At 45.5% G+C, this 17,002-nt stretch overlaps 1 protein-coding gene across 3 annotated transcripts in view; it reads right to left on the minus strand.

Annotated features, from left to right (window-relative positions):
* Window positions 1-2,722, minus strand: part of LOC139374955 (stonin 2) — a 52,070-nt gene extending 49,348 nt beyond the window's left edge. For 2 of the 3 annotated variants that reach the window (XM_071116229.1, XM_071116230.1), the window contains exon 1: window positions 2,640-2,702. The gene's annotated coding sequence lies outside the window, so the exon portion shown is untranslated. Of the gene's footprint in view, window positions 1-2,639 lie in introns of all 3 variants that reach the window. The other variant, XM_071116228.1, reaches the window with a different exon arrangement.
* Between the last annotated feature and the right edge of the window lie 14,280 nt (window positions 2,723-17,002).

Genomic DNA, 17,002 nt, shown 5'->3' on the forward strand with positions numbered 1-17,002 from the left:
ACAGTGTGTCTGCTGGAGCAGTGGCTCCCTAACCATTACTGATGTGAACCACCTAAAACCTTTCAAACGAAATATCCCTAACCCCGTTTGAGTTGGACACAATCAACCTGTTTGTCCTGTCCCCCCCAACCCCATCCCACTACTTAGGAAACACTTTCACCGGATATGAAATCATGTTTTCCTGCGAATCCCAAAATCAAAATCCTCATTAACAAGAGCATGGGAGTTTTCCTGCTCTTTAAATACTAGAAGTCCACTAAGTTCCCACTGTAATACTGGGGATAGCGAGGAAACATATTTTTGTACCAGGGCACAGTCACAGTGTGTGTAATAGAGGATTCACATCGGATATGCACCGCAAAGGTCACAGATAAGTCTTCAAAATGTCAGGAAAGGTCAGGAGAGAGGAAAATACATATTCGGCCGAAAACCATCACATACAGTTTTTCCATATTACACTCCAAAGGAAAGAAAAGTGAGAGGAGAGAGGGGGGAGAAGACAGGAAGAGGCAGCAGAAATACAAGAGAGCAAGGTGGAGAGAAACAAAGCGAGAGAGTAGGAGAAAGATACAGGGTGGAAGAGGGGGATAAAGAGAAGGGGGGGGGGGGGGGGGGGGCGGGACGACAGTGACAGGAAACGTTAAAAGGAAACACAGTCTCTGTAACTGCCCGATAAACATTACTGACTCATTCCATTTCTATTCCCCCCCCCCCGCTCATTTTCTCTGGAGGATGGCTGGTTGTATCCTTCCATGCACATCTGTTCTGCCAATATCTCTCCTCTTTCTCCAGCTCCTTCCTCTTCCTCTCTCTGGTGGATTCTCTCTCCCTCCAACAGTCTGCTTCACAGACCAAGTACACACCCCGTCTCTAATGATAACTGACAGTGTATTTGGCCTAGACCAAACATCCAGGCTTGGTTTCAATCAAGCCCACACCCTCACACTTACTCCAAAAAGACACTATGGTTCCAAATCCACCACAATACACAATTGATGCTTATTTGCATGATTTCGATGTGACAAAGAAGGTGTCATATCTGAGAAACGGAGTAGTAGCCTAACAGTAACAATTGCGCGCGTGCACACACACACAGAGAGAGAGAGAGAGAGGGAGAGAGATAACTGAAGAGATCAAGGTGATTGTAAGAGACTAGCCCACTGCTCTTCGGCAGCTCTCTCAGCTCATTGGGCAGGTAGGTAGTGAAGCATTCAAAACTGTACTCATGTCAACTCATATCCTATTCTACTATTCTGTCTTTGACCCAAAATAATTACGCAATGAATGACGACACACGGTTAGACCGAACTTTGATTCTTGAAAAATATCTAATGGTCTACAAGACTGTCTCTCCTTGGGAAGCCTCTTCAAATCTGTTTGCCAAAAAGGGTAGGCTACATTTTTTGCAAGTAGACATGAACCCTAACCAAAACAACCATGTAAATCCAACAGATGGCTATGGTTTAATTGTCTTCAGTGATTCCTCTCCTGTGCTCTGTGTTCCTTCATGGCCATTGAAATGAATGCAGTATAAATGGCTGGATGGGGTGGGTCTTCTATAATTTAATATGCAATGAAAGGAATGGGTAAATGAAGGGATAAGGGGAAGGAGTGATGATACAGATGATATAGAGTGCAAGGGATTAGAGATGTGAGTGAAAGTAGGGATAGAGGGGTGAGAGTATGAAGGGATAGGTAAGGAGAGAGGGATATAGGGAGTCAACGAAGGAGGAGAACAGAGGGGTGGATTGTTCTAACCCTGGGCGCTTTCCAAACCCTGACTCAGCGCCCAGCCGAGACACACACACCACTGCCAGGCCAAGGGTCCAGACATGCACTGTCAACCATATGTTTGTGTGGGGGTAGTGTCTAAACACACACACACACTTCCATCAGTAAGTCTGTCACATAGTTGTGATAGCATTCGGCAGTGACCCCGAACCCCCCTCCTCATCATTTCTGCTGTGGCATGCTCCCTACCCCCCTCCGCTATGTAAACATACTGCTGGCACAATGTTGACATAAAGTCACAGGGACATGGTAAATAACTAGCACTACTACAGTTGGTCTGTATGTGAGTCTGTTTACTTTGCTTCAGACTACTTTCTACCTGTGTTGGCATATAAGGGTAACGCAATGTAGGAGAGCTATGGCAATGTATCACCGTAACCTACTATTTCCACAATTTAAACTGTAGGCTAAGTAGTCTGGTGTATTCCATTGACTATATAGACCAGTTAGTGTGGGATGTATTTAGCGGCCATAACCCAATACATGCTTTAGGCTACTCCTCTGCAACTATTGACAGAATCCTGCAAGCATTGATCAAGAGACTCAAGTTTGCCCACAGTCTTGGCACAGAATAATAACTTCCTCGCACTCTCCAACCAGGTTACGGACAGATTCTCGATCGACACTCACGGCAGTTGGCTTTCTCTGCAACAACCTGTTGATCAACTGACCGACCCGATTTGCCCTGTCGCACTTGCACGCAACATTGTATCACAGACACACAACGAATCAGAGCCTCTGCTAACTTCGAGAAAGAGCAACACTTGGCAACAACGTAGCCCGGTAGCCTTACATGGAAAGGTGATATAAAATGGTTTGGGATAAACAAATAATTCAATGTTACGTACCGATATTGTTTGGTGTTATATGCGCTGCAGTCTCTCCGTGTTCCAGTGAGCCAGACTGTCGACCAGAACGAGACCTGGAGAGTGAGACCGGTGACGCGGAAGGATTGGGCACGCACCATGCGCTGCCCTCGCGGCTTGTGATTGGTCAATCGCCTAACGTGAAATACTCACACGTCGACGTGAACAATAAAACACCTATTATTTTATTTTTTTATCTGTGTGAAGAGGAAGTCATTATTATACACTTCATGGCGAAAAGTATGTGGACACCCTATTCAAATTAGTGGATTTGGCTATTGCAGCACACGTTGCTGACATGCATATAATGCAATCTCCATAGAGAAACATTTATGCCCGTCTAGAGCCGGCTGGTCAGCTGCAAGTGCTGTTACTGGGAAGTGAAAATGTCTAGGAGCAACAACAGCTTGGCTAGGAAGTGGTAGGCCACACAAGCTCACAGAACGTGATAGCCAAGTGCTGAAGTGCTTAGGGTGTCTGTCTTCGGTTGCAACACTCACTACTGAGTTCCAAACTGCCTCTGGAACCAAGGTGAGTTCCAAATTGCCACTGGAAGCAACGTTACCACAAGAACTTGACCCGCAACACTGGGGCCCCACATGGGTGCGTGCTCAGCCCCCTCCTGTACTCCCTGTTAACCCACTACTGCGTGACCATGCACGCCTCCAACTCAATCATCAAGTTAGTAGACGACACAACAGTAGTGTGCTTGATTATCAACAACGTAGAGACAGCAGGGCACTTGGAGTGTGGTGTCAGGAAAACAACCTCTCACTCAACATCAACAAAACAAAGGAGATGATCGTGGACTTCAGGAAACAGCAGGTGGCGCACCCCCCTATCCACATCGAAGGGACAGCAGTGGAGAAGGTGGAACGTTTTTAAGTTCCTCGGCGTGCACAACTACCTGCCCTCCATGACAGCTACTGCACCCGATGTCACAGGAAGGCCAACAAGATCATCAAGGACAACAACCACCCGGGCCACTTCACACCGCTACCATCCAGAAGGTGAGGTCAGTACAGGTGCATCAAAGCTGGGACCAAGAGCCTGAAAAACAGCTTCTATCTCAAGGCCATCAGACTGCTAAACAGCAATCACTAACTCAGTGAGGCTGCTGCCTACATTGAGACCCAATCACTGGCCACTTTAATAAATGGATCACTAGTCACTTTAAACAATGCCACTTTAAATAATGCCATTTTAATAATGTTTACATATCTTACATCACTCATATCATATGTGCATACTGTACTTTATACCATCTATCACGGACATTTTCAACATGTCCCTGATTGAGTCTGTAATAACAACATGTTTCAAGCAGACCACCATAGAACACGAAGGCAACCTGTGCCCAAGAACACGAAGGCAACCTCCCTAAATGACTACAGACCCATAGCACTCACGTCCGTAGCCATGAAGTGCTTTGAAATGCTGGTAATGGCTCACATCAACACCATTATCCCAGAAACCCTAGACCCGCTCTAATTTGCATACCGCCCAAACAGATCCACAGATGATGCAATCTCTATTGCACTCCACTCTGCCCTTTCCCACCTGGACAAAAGGAACACCTACGTGAGAATGCTATTCATTAACTACAGCTCAGCTTTCAACACCATAGTACCCTCAAAGCTCATCACTAAGCTAAGGATCCTGGGACCAAACACCTCCCTCTGCAACTGGATCCTGGACTACCTGACGGGCCGCCCCCAGGTGGTGAGGATAGGTAACAACACATCTGCCATGCTGATCCTCAACAGAGGAGCCCCTCAGGGGTGCTTCCATCCCTCTCTTAGCCCCTATCTGGGCTCGAACCAGGGACCCTCAGCACACATAGACAACAGCCACCCTCGAAGCATCGTTACCCATCGCTCCACAAAAGCCACAGCCCTTGCTGAGCAAGGGGAACAACTACTTCAAGGTCTCAGATTGAGGTCACCAATTGAAACGCTACTAGTGCGCACCCCGCTAACCATTTCACATCGGTTAAACTCACCCCCCTTTTGACCTCCTCCTTTTCCACAGCAACCAGTGATCCGGGTCAACAGCATCAATGTAACAGTATAGCTTTCGTCCCTCTCCTCTCCCCTACCTGGGCTTGAACCAGGGGCCCTCTGCACGCATAGACAACAGCCACCCCCGAAGCATCGTTACCCAGCGCTCCACGAAAGCCGCGGCCCTTGCAGGGCAAGGGGAACAACTACTTCAAGGTCTCAGAGCGAGTGACGTCACCAATTGAAACGCTATTAGCGCGCACCCCGCTAACTAGCTAGCCATTTCACATCAGTTACATGTGCTCAGTCCCCTCCTGTACTCCCTGTTCACCCACGACTGCATGGCCAGGCACGACTCCAACACCGTCATTAAGTGTGCAGATGACGCAACGGTGGTAGGAATGATCACCGACAACGACGAGACAGCCTATAGGGAGGAGGTCAGAAACCTGGCCGGGTGGTGCAACCTAACAACATATCCCTCAACGTGATCAAGACTAAGGAGATGATTGTGAACTACAGGAAAAGGAGGACCGAGCACGCCCCCATACTCATCGACGGGGCTGTAGTGGAGCAGGTTGAGAGTTTCAAGTTCCTTGGTGTCCACATCACCAACAAACTAGAATGGTCCAAACACACCAAGGCAGTCGTGAAGAGGGCAGGACAAAGCCTATTCCCCCTTAGGAAACTTAAAAGATTTGCCATGGGTCCTTAGATCCTCAAAAGGTTCTACAGCTGCAACATCGAGAGCATCACTGGTTGCATCACTGCCTGGTATGGCAACTGCTGGGCCTCCGACTGCAAGGCACTGCAGAGGGTAGTGCGAATGGCCCAGTACATCACTGGGGCTAAGCTGCCTGCCATCCAGGACCTCTACACCAGGCGGTGTCAGAGGAAGGCTCTAAAAATTGTCAAAGATCCCAGCCACCCCAGTCATAGACTGTTCTCTCTACTACTGCATGGCAAGCGGTACCAGAGTGCCAAGTCTAGGACAAAAAGGCTTCTCAACAGTTTTCACCCCCAAGCCATAAGACTCCTGAACAGGTAATCAAATGGCTACCGGGCTATTTGCATTGTGTGTCCCCCAACCCCTCTTTTATGCTGCTGCTACTCTCTGTTCATCATATATGTATAGTCACTTTAACTATACATTCATTTACATACTACCTCAATTAGCCTGACCAACCAGTTCCCCCGCACATTGGCTAACCAGGCTGTCTGCATTGTGTCCCGCCCCCACCCACCCGCCAACCCCTCTTTTATGCTACTGCTACTCTCTGTTTATCATGGATGCATAGTCACTTTAACCATATCTACATGTACATACTACCTCAATCAGCCCGATTAACCGGTGCCTGTATGTAGCCTCACTACTGTCATAGCCTCGCTATTGTATATAGCCTCGCTACTGTTATTTTTCACTGTCTTTTTGCTGTTGTTTTTATTTCTTTACTTACCTATTGTTCACCTAATACTTAAAAAAAATGCACTGTTGGTTAGAGCCTTAAGTAAGCATTTCACTGTTGTATTTGGCGCACGTGAAAAATAAACTTTGATTTGATTTGATTTATTGCACCTTTCCTAAGCCGCTCGGCCATTGCTCATCAATATATTTATAAGTACATATTCTCATTCACCCCTTTAGATTTGTGTGTATTAGGTAGTTGTTGTGGAATTGTTAGATTACTTGTTAGATATTACTGCATTGTCGGAACTAGAAGCACAAGCATTTCACCCACACTCACATTAGCATCTGCTAACCATGTGTATGTGAAAAGTATGATTTGATTTGATTTGATAACTGTTCATTGGGAGCTTCATGAAATGGGTTTCCATGGCCGAGCTGCTGCACACAAGCCTAAAATCACCATGCGCAATGGAAAGCGTCGGCTGGAGGGGTGTAAAGCTTGATGTCATTGGACTCTGGAGCAGTGGAAACACGATCTCTGGAGTGATGAATCACGCTTCACCATCTGGCAGTCCGACAGACGAATATGGGTTTGGAGAACGCAGGAGAACGCTGCCTGCCCGAATGCATAATGCCAACTGTAAAGTTTGGTGGAGGATAAATAATGGTCTGGGGCTGTTTTTCATGGTTCGGGCTCAGCCCCTTAGTTCCAGTGAAGGGAAATGTTAAGCTACAGCATACAATGACATTCTAGATGATTCTGTGCTTCCAACTTTGTGGCAACAGTTTGGGGAAAGCTCTTTCCTGTTTCAGCATGACAATGCCCCCGTGCACAAAGTGAGGTCCATACAGAAATAGTTTGTCAAGATCAGTCTGGAAGAACTTGACTGGCCTGCACAGAGCCCTGACTTCAACCCCATCGAACACATTTGAGAATAATTGGAACGCCAACTGAGAACCAGGCCTAATCGCCAAACATCGGTGCCCGACCTCACTAATGCTCTTGTGGCTGAATGAAAGCAAGACCCCGCAGCAAAGCTTTGCCAGAAGAAAGGAGGCAGCAAAGGGGGGACCAACTCTATATTAATGTCCATGATTTCGGGAATGAGATGTTCGAGCAGGTGTCCACATACTTTTGGCCATGTAGTGTATTATCGTACTGTTTCATTGTCACTGTGGTGTCTTTATTTTGCTATAAAGTGAGTTTCTGATTAAAATGTAGCCTATAGGCCAGTGTTTCCTTTTGTTAAATTCCCAGACCTCATGTACTTTGCCCTATGTCAAAATATTTTAAACATCCTTTTTTCCTTTGTCAAAATGTATTTTGTATGTATTTCACCGAGCCACAATTGACAGTGCGATAAGGCTGTTAGATGTGTTTTTCATAAATTAGTAGCATAGGTCTACTGACAAATTCAGTAGATATTTAGAGGCACCTGGTGGGTTTGAAATTAAGGACTCAACAGCAATATTGAGTGCATTCCTCATTTGCCAGTAGATAGCGCCAGAGTCATGGAAATCTTTCCCGTTATGTATTAATTGTATGTCGATTGACACTTGCCCCTTTCCCCCACTGAATAAAGCTATATTGCAAGACTATTGTTTGAGAGGAAGTGGATATAGATGCTGTGCATGGGCAAAGAGGGTTAAATAAGGAAAAGGGAGGGAGGGACAGAAAAAAATGGGATGGAGACTCATGAAGGTGGAAGGGAAGAGACAGATAAAAGCATGCATCAGGTATCATAGAGAGAATGTGAGAGAGAGAGAGAGAGAGAGAGGGAGAGAGAGAGAGAGAGAGAGAGAGGGGAAGGGAGGGAGAGAGAGACATACAGAGAGAGAGAGAGAGAGAGAGAGAGAGAGGGAGGGAGAAAATGACCCCCTTTACTTGAACTTGATTTACGTCTACAGGGAACCACTTACTATCTATCTATCCACATGAAAGGGAGAGCAAACCTATTTCCACCCTCAGCCTTTAAACTGGTGGAGAAAATGACAGTCCTGGATACACACGCACCCACGCTCGTGCATAAGCACGCACATACACACATGCATGTACACACACACACTAAATCTCCTCTCTTTGTCTGTGTTGTGCCTCCCAGGTGAGCCCCTCAAGGTTAGCCTATCTGCCAGAAGACGCAATCTACATTTACCACCATGAACAGAGGCAAGAGCTCAGGGGTGACTTCCCCTTCTCTCACTGCCAAACAAGTACACACACAAACACACACACACACACACACACACACACACACACACACACACAGAGACACAGACACACACACACACACACACACACACACACACACACACACACACACACACACACACACACACACACACACACACACACACACACACACACACACACACACACACACACAGAGGGAGGGAGACAGAGACAGCAACACAGAGACACACACACACTCAATGGAGGAGACCACCCACTAAGATTAATTTTGGCTCCTTACACGACACTAAATAAGATCAAGTTGCTCTGGCAAAGCTAGATATCTAGTGCCTTAAATGGTTAGCATCCGCGGGAGGAGTAGAATTCATACTGATCTATGCTCAGATTTCTGTTTCTCCTCATGGTTTCTGAAGTTTAAATTGGTGCAGTACAGGCTGATCTGAGATTCTAAAGTCCATGTATGCCTGAGGGCAACATCTACCAAGTTGCTGCTTGATTAGCTCATTGCTAGACATGCACTTGTAAATGTACTGTACATACTGTATACCAGTGGAGGCTGATGGGAGAAGCTACAGGAGGATTGGTTCATTGTAATGGCTGGAATGGAATCAATGGAAAGGTATCAAACACATCAAACATATGGAAACCACGTGTTTGACTCATTTCCATTTTTTCCATAACAGCCATTACAATGAGCCCGTCCTCCAATAGCTCCCCCCACCAGCCTCCACTGCTGTACAGTGGCAACCTATTTCCCGTGTAGTGCTCTACTTTTCACCAGTGCTCTATGGGCCCTGCTCGGCCTCATGGGCCCTGTTCAAAAGTAGTGTGCTATTTAAGGGAATAGGGTGCCATTTGGGACGCATACTATGTAACCTATGGACAGCCGGTGAGACTAAGTCGTTTCTCAAAATCCTGTAAAGTGACATTGCCGCTGCCTACGAGGGACACCAGCTGTCTGCCATCTTTACAGTTAAAGTTGTGTTAGATGTGACCACTATTGTCTTCTCATATACCTTTATCCTCATACAAACACACACGTGCGTGGGCGCGGGCGGGAATGCACAGACTTTTACATGTAATCAGTTACATGTAATTGGATAACAAAAAAACTGTGACGGTATTTAGCTACGTTACCAGCAAAAATATTGTAATCAGATTATAGATACTTTTGAAAAACTAGATGATTACTCCTTGGATTATTTTTTAAATCATAAAGGATGTTTGCAACAACAACAAAAATAAATTGGCTCCCAAGGGGCGCAGCAGTCTGAGGCACTGCATTTCAGTGCTAGAGGCTCCACTACATACCCTGGTTTGATTCCAGGCTGTATCACAACCAGCCGTGATTGGGAGTCACATAGGGCGGCGCATTATTGGCCAAGGGTCGTCCGGGTTAGGGTTTGGGCGGGGTAGGCCGTCCTTGTGAATAAACATTTGTTCTTAATTGACATGCCAAGTTTTAAAAAATTAACTTTTCTGTTTTCTCAATTACATTAATTTCAGCATTGAAAAAAGGTGCAAGTTTAATTTCTTCCACCTGAGCGTGTCAGAGACCACTATAATGATACATCAAATGCGTTTGATGAGTCCTTTTGTCTTCTTCTAATGCCTCTTTAGGGGAAAGTAATCCAAAAGCAACAAATTACATACATTTGGGTCATCCAAAAATGACGTTACTGATTACAATTTTGGACAGGTAATTAGTAACTGTAATGGATTACATTTAGAAAGTAACCTACCCAAACCTGTCTCTGACTTGTGGTCAGACTCGCTCAAATGGAACAAACTTAAACTTGTGCCTAATGCTGAAATGAATGTCATTGAGAAAGCAGAAAGGTGTCATCATGATTTTTTTCCGCAAACATCTTTTCTGAATTTAAAAGTCATCCAGAAGTAATCATCAAGTTTTTCAAAAGTATTGGTAATATAATGACAATATTTTAGCTGGTAACTGATTACAGTTTAAAAAAATAGTAATCAGATTACATGTAACTAATTACATGTTACCAGTTACTCCCCACACCTATCCAGATGTCACAGGGATCATTACTGTTATGTAGTAGTGACTGTGTTATAAGAACATTCCCGTTTATGTAACCAACGAGAACACACGGGGACATCGTTGGCACCTTTACCGGTACACAGCTTTCATGCCCACTGAACAGGTTTCAGGACGTTGGTTGCTACCAAAACAAAGTGTGTTGTCGTACAAAACAATCATTAACACCAGGAAGTTTCTCCCTGTCAACACACACATCTCTTACCATAGCACATATAGATAGGTACAGTGAAAGCTCAAGACAAAAGTTTTAATACCGTTAAGAGAATGAGTACTACTAGGGTGTAGAAAAATAAACGCAGAGGAGTATGGAAGGGCTCTCCCCCCTCCCCTTCTTTCTTTCTCTCTCTCTGTCTCATCCCTCGCTCGGCTGCTCCTCCTCTCCCCTAGGTGCCGTAGGTAGACTCCTAATGAAAGATCAAGGGCATTAGCTCAGCGGAAAGCTAAGTGGGTTACCTGCAGTTAGACGCTCCGACACAGAACATTAACTTTACTGCAGCCTCATTTGTAATGGAGGGGGAGAGAGACAGAGAGCAAGAGAGAGAGAAAGAGAAAGAGAGAGAGAAGAAAGAGCGAGGCAAAGAGAGGAAGAGAGAGAGAGAGAGAGAGAGAGAGAGAGCGCGAGAGCGAGAGCGAGGGAATGGGAGTAACATAGGTTGGCATTTGCAGGTGCTTTGTCAGCAGTGGCTGCATGGAATGCCAGCTTCATTACCTTCTGTCTCCATGCAGTCACATTCCTCAACGTGATTCACACCATACACACCCACACACACAGGCACGTACAGACACACATGCACAGACACACAGATGCAAGTACCACACTCGCACACACACAAGCGCGCACACACAAACAGAAAAGCTTTCAGGGCCAGGCCATGGCAGCGAAAACAAACTGTAAACAAACATAGATAGTGTATTGTGATGTTTTTAGGGCACAATGTGAAGACACCAACTGTCTTTTTACAACCTTAGGGGTACACTGGAGTCACAGCTCAATGTATTCAGGCTTTTGTATGCAGGCCTTGCTCTAACACACCCGAAGTGAAGACCATGACACTTTGATTTATTGAAACAAAAGCCAGTACCTTCTTTAGCCCCCCAGGACCAGAGTTGCCCACCCCTGTTTTGCACTACAAGCCTCTTGTCTAGTTACAGTGACACAGTGCCAGTACTGAAGCATCCATTACACACCCTCCCTTCCCTCCCAGACTCCAGTCGGTGTCCTTACATGAAGTCATGGCACGTTCCTCAAGGCTGCCACCAAAGCCTTCAATCTTTTCTCAAATCCCCCTAGCCTGCAGCCCCATGCAAATCAAGCCCTCTTCCCACAGATAGGGAGACTTGCAAATGTATTCAAACACAGGCAGCCTAATACTGGGGCTTTCATGTAATGCTGCTGTATTTGTGTCTGAGTTACAGGGACCCTGGGACGCATTAGGGGGACGGGCACGGATTTGTCAGGTTATTATCTGGTGTCTGCGGATTGGGGTGTGTATGTGTTTCTATCTGAGGGGGGTTATTGATTCGTTGATGTAATGAACACCTCCATTTCTATGCTACCTTGGCAACAACGGGAGAAAGCAGTGGGGTGATTCCCGTGTGGGTTCTCAGTAGTGAAGGATTGTGGGGTGTTGGCGTGAACAATGAGACATCTGGCATCACACACACACACACGCGCGCGCACGCAGACACACGTATCCACTTAAAACCCCATCCTCATCTGTGTAGGGAGCAGCAATAAAGACGACATCTGAGATGATACTAACTCAAACCATAACATACCCCTTTAATGTCAACATGGCATTTCAGGTAGGAGTTAACAGTGATAGCTGAGCGTTTGAGTAATGTTCACCAGTTGTCACCTTTCCCCACCCTTCTCAGAAACAAGTGTTTTGTATCCATGACAACTGAGCAGAGCCAGGCCAAGCAGAGCACCAGGAAGAAAGTAAGACATAAGCCCAAATGATCGCCACCTCTTGTTTCTTTCCCCATCATCAAAGTCAAGCAACACGTCATTAGCGATTGGACTGGTGTCAGATAGCATGTCGGTGGCGGTGACCTGTGTCCAATCAAGCGTTCTCGGGAAGGACAGGGCCTATGGGATGACATCACCATGCAGGAAGTATTACACTGGTCAGCGGCTCGTCTGGAATACTGAAATCGCACCCTATTCAGTGTATAGTGCACTGCTTTTCACCAGAGCCTCATTTGGTTAGCCACATAGGGGTCTGGTCAAAAGTAGTGCAGTACAAAGGGAATAGGGTGCGATTTTGGACACAGAGGTTGACTGTCAGAAAGTGGACAGATGATCACTTAACAAAAAAACATGAATGATATATTCCAAATATTCTGTTTGCAGGTCTATTGTACTGCTAGGTTGCTATTGTAAAATAAAAATGAATTCTCAATGAGAAGTTTACTTGTTTAACATGAGCATTTATATCGATTTTTCCCAGACAACACGTAAAAAGAGCCCAACAGACAGAACAAACAGTCAACAACCAGGTTGGATGATAGGTTGGGCTACCATGGTGGAGAACCATGCATGGAGCCAAATATTAGAGAGTGGTAGAACAGCGACTGGTTAAATGCACTTTCTTTCCTTCCTTTATTGCTGCTGTTGCATAAAAATGGAGGTTGGTAGAGGGTGTGGCGCATGGGTAAGAGAGGGAGAGAAAGTGAGAGAAAAGGAGAGAAAGTGTGCAGAGGAAGAGAGTGAGAGAGAGAGAGAGAGAGAGAGAGATTTATAGTGGTCTATGATTAGGACTGTTGGTCTGTAATTAGTGTGTCCACAGTGTGCAGTGCAACACAAACAGGCTGTGAGTTATGGGGCTGGAGAAAACATGTCACACAGTGTGAGAGACCCACTGTGTCTCAAAACATGTGTACACAGAGAAGCATACTCTTGTTCTCCTCTTCCCTCCCTGTCCTTTTCCTCTCTTCCTCTACAGGAGCGGGTCCATAGCGAACTGTGTGATACCCAGTGTATCAGACAATGAGTACATACCACCCCCTTCACCTCTTATCTCTCCCTTCCTCTTCTACGCTCTTCCTCCTGTCCTTGTTCTTCTTTCCTCTTCCCATCTTCTCTTTCCACAGTCTGGGAAACTGACACTAAAATGTAGGACTGAAGGGTGGAAAACACATAAAGGCACAACCAATTGGCCAGTGTTACCTAGTGTTGATTGATGATGCAAGAGTTTTTCCGAGGAAGTGTTTTCATGACGCTGTTGTTTTGGGTTCATTTTATGTCTCTCGCTGTGTTTTTGCCATTATTACTGTAGAGTTTATCCAGGAGTTAAGTGAACTCTGTAAGTGTTAAATTAACGATCATTGGTGTAAAAGAACGACAGTGTTAAAAACCAGACTTGAACCAAAATGACAACTATCATATTTCCCATCATTCTCTATTGCAGGTAGATTTTTTTAAATTGTTTGTTTCAAAATCTGTTTTGAATGTACATTGATTGATTAATTAATCTTATGCTACTCAAATATAATTAACATAAATTATTCTGTTACTTGGACTTATTGCACCCGTTACATCCAGTTTAGATGCTTTAGTTTAGGTAGTCTAAAATCTTAGCCTTCCCAACCCTGGTAGACAATCATGAATGCAGGTGAATAGAAATGCCAAATGTTGGATATCCCAACTCTGGTTGGATTTCAATAGGAATTACACATCACTTTGCAAGCCAGCATGTGACTTGCAGGCCTCATGTGGCCTGTAAAATCATTCATTTCAGGCCACTTTATAGGGGTAAACTAGGCCCTCAAAATAAGGCCTAAACAGTGATTTAGAAAGTATTCAGACAATACCTCAGAATGACAAAGTGAAAACAATTTTAGCAAATGTATTACAAACAAGTAAACATAAATACCTTATTTACATAAGTACTCAGACCCTTTGCTATGGGACTCGAAATTGAGCTCAGGTGCATCCTGTTTAAATTTATCATCCTTGAGATGTTTCAACAACTTGATTATAGTCCACCTGTGGTAAATTCAATTGATTGGACATGATTTGGAAAAGTGCACACCTGTCTACATAAGGTCCCACAGTTGATAGTGCGTGTCAGAGCAAAAACCAAGCCATAAGGTCAAAGGAATTGTCTGTAGTGCTCCGAGACAGGATTGTGTCGAGGCACAGATCTGGGGAAGGATACCAAAACATTCCTGCAGCATTGAAGGTCCCCAAGAACACAGTGGCATCAATCATTCTTAAATGGAAGAAGTTTGGAACCACCAAGACTCTTCCCTAGAGCTGCCTGCTTAGCCAAACTGAGCAATCAGAGGAGAAGGGCCTTGGTCTAGGAGGTGACCAAGAACCCGATGGTCACTCTGACAGAGCTCCAGAGTTCCTCTGTGGAGCTGGGAGAACCTTCCAGAAGGACAACCATCTCTGCAGCACTCCACCAATCAAGCCTTTATGGTAGAGTGTCCAGACGGAAGCCACTCCTCAGCAAAAGGCACATCAGAGCCCGATTGGAGTTTGCCAAAAGGCACCTAAAGAACTCTCAGACCTGATGAAACCAAGATTGAATTCTTTGGCCTGAATACCAAGCGTCACGTCTGAAGGAAACCTGGCACCTTCCCTAAAGTGAAGCATGGTGGTGGCAGCGTCATGCTGTGGGGATGTTTTTCAGCGGCAGAGACTGGGGGACTAGTCAGGATCGAGGGAAAGAGTAACAGAGCAAAGTACAGAGAGATCCTTGATAAAAACCTGCTCCAGAGTGCTCAGGACCTCAGATTGGGCCGAAGGTTCACCTTCCAACAGGACAATGACCATAAGCACACAGCCAAACAATTATATAAACTCAGCAAAAAAAGAAACATCACATTTTCAGGACCCTGTCTTTCAAAGCTAATTTGTAAAAATTGAAATAACTTCACAGATCTTCATTGTAAAGGGTTTAAATGCTGTTTCCCATGCTTGTTCAATGAACCATAAACAATTCATGAACATGCACCAGTGGAACGGTCGTTAAGGCACTAACAGCTTACAGACGGTAGGCAATTAAGGTCACAGTTATGAAAACTTAGGACACTAAAGAGGCCGTTCTACTGACTCTGAAAAACACCAAAAGAAAGATGCCCAGGGTCCCCGCTCATCTGCGTGAACATGCCTTAGGCGTGCTGCAATGAGGCATGAGGACTGTAGATGTGTCCAGGGCAATAATTTGCAATGTCTGTACTGTGAGATGCCTAAGACAGTGCTACAGGGAGACGGGACGGACAGCTGATCGTCCTCGCAGTGGCAGACCACATGTAACAACACCTGCACAGAATCGGTACAGCCGAACATCACAACTGCGGGACAGGTACAGGATGGCAACAACAACTGCCCGAGTTACACCAGGAACGCACAATACCTCCATCAGTGCTCAGACTGTCCGCAATAAGCTGAGAGAGGCTGAACTGAGGGCTTGTTGGCCTGTTGTAAGGCAGGTCCTCACCAGACATCACTGTCGCTGGACCAGCCAGGACTGGCAAAAAGTGCTCTTCACTGATGAGTCGCGGTTTTGTCTCACCAGGGGTGATGGTCGGATTTGCGTTTATCGTCGAAGGAATGTGCGTTACACCGAGGCCTGTACTCTGGAGCGGGATCGATATGGAGGTGGAGGGTCCGTCATGGTCTGGGGCGGTGTGTCACAGCATCATCGGACTGAGCTTGTTGTCATTGCAGGCAATCTCAACGCTGTGCGTTACAGGGAAGACATCTTCCTCCCTCATGTGGTACCCTTCCTGCAGGCTCATCCTGACATGACCCTCCAGCATGACAATGCCACCAGCCATACTGCTCGTTACATGCGGGGTTTCCTGCAAGACAGGAATGTCAGTGTTCTGCCATGGCCAGCGAAAAGCCCGGATCTCAATCCCATTGAGCACGTCTGGGACCTGTTGGATCGGAGGGTGAGGGCAAGGGCCATTCCCCCCAGAAATGTCTGGAAACTTGCAGGTGCCTTGGTGGAAGAGTGGGGTAACATCTCACAGCAAGAACTGGCAAATCTGGTGCAGTCCATGAGGTGGAGATGCACTGCAGTATTTGGTGCATCTGGTGGCCACACCAGATACTGACTTTTAGTTTTGATTTTGACTCCCCCACCTTTGTTCAGGGACACATTATTCCATTTCTGTTAGTCACATGTCTGTGGAACTTCTTCAGTTTATGTCTCAGTTGTTGAATTTTGTTATGTTCATACAAATATTTACACATGTTAATTTTGCTGGAAATAAACACAGTTGACAGTGACAGGACTTTTTTTTGTTGTTGCTGAGTTTATATATAAATTGCTCTGCCCCACCTGTCCTGACCGCCACTGACTGTATTTATTGTATCGTCTTAAATAATGTATCTTAATGATATCATATTCGCGTAGGCTCACACTTGGTGAACGCCATAGGACTGGAAATGAATAAATGCAACATCCATGTAAACTTAGCAAAAAAAGAAATGTCCTCTCATTGTCAACTGCGTTTATTTTCAGCAAACCTAACATGTGTAAATATTTGTATGAACATATGTCACTAACAAATACAGTCACGGGTGGCATCTACAATTCAATCAAAAGGCAAAGCACACTGGGAATTATGCAAATAATCATGCTTTACAATGTCAATTTAACACTGAAAAGTGTGAAGCCGCATAGACACTGGAACAGTGAAGAAACATGATCACAGGAG

Source organism: Oncorhynchus clarkii, chromosome 19, assembly GCF_045791955.1.
Source record: "Oncorhynchus clarkii lewisi isolate Uvic-CL-2024 chromosome 19, UVic_Ocla_1.0, whole genome shotgun sequence".
NCBI lineage: Eukaryota > Metazoa > Chordata > Actinopteri > Salmoniformes > Salmonidae > Oncorhynchus > Oncorhynchus clarkii.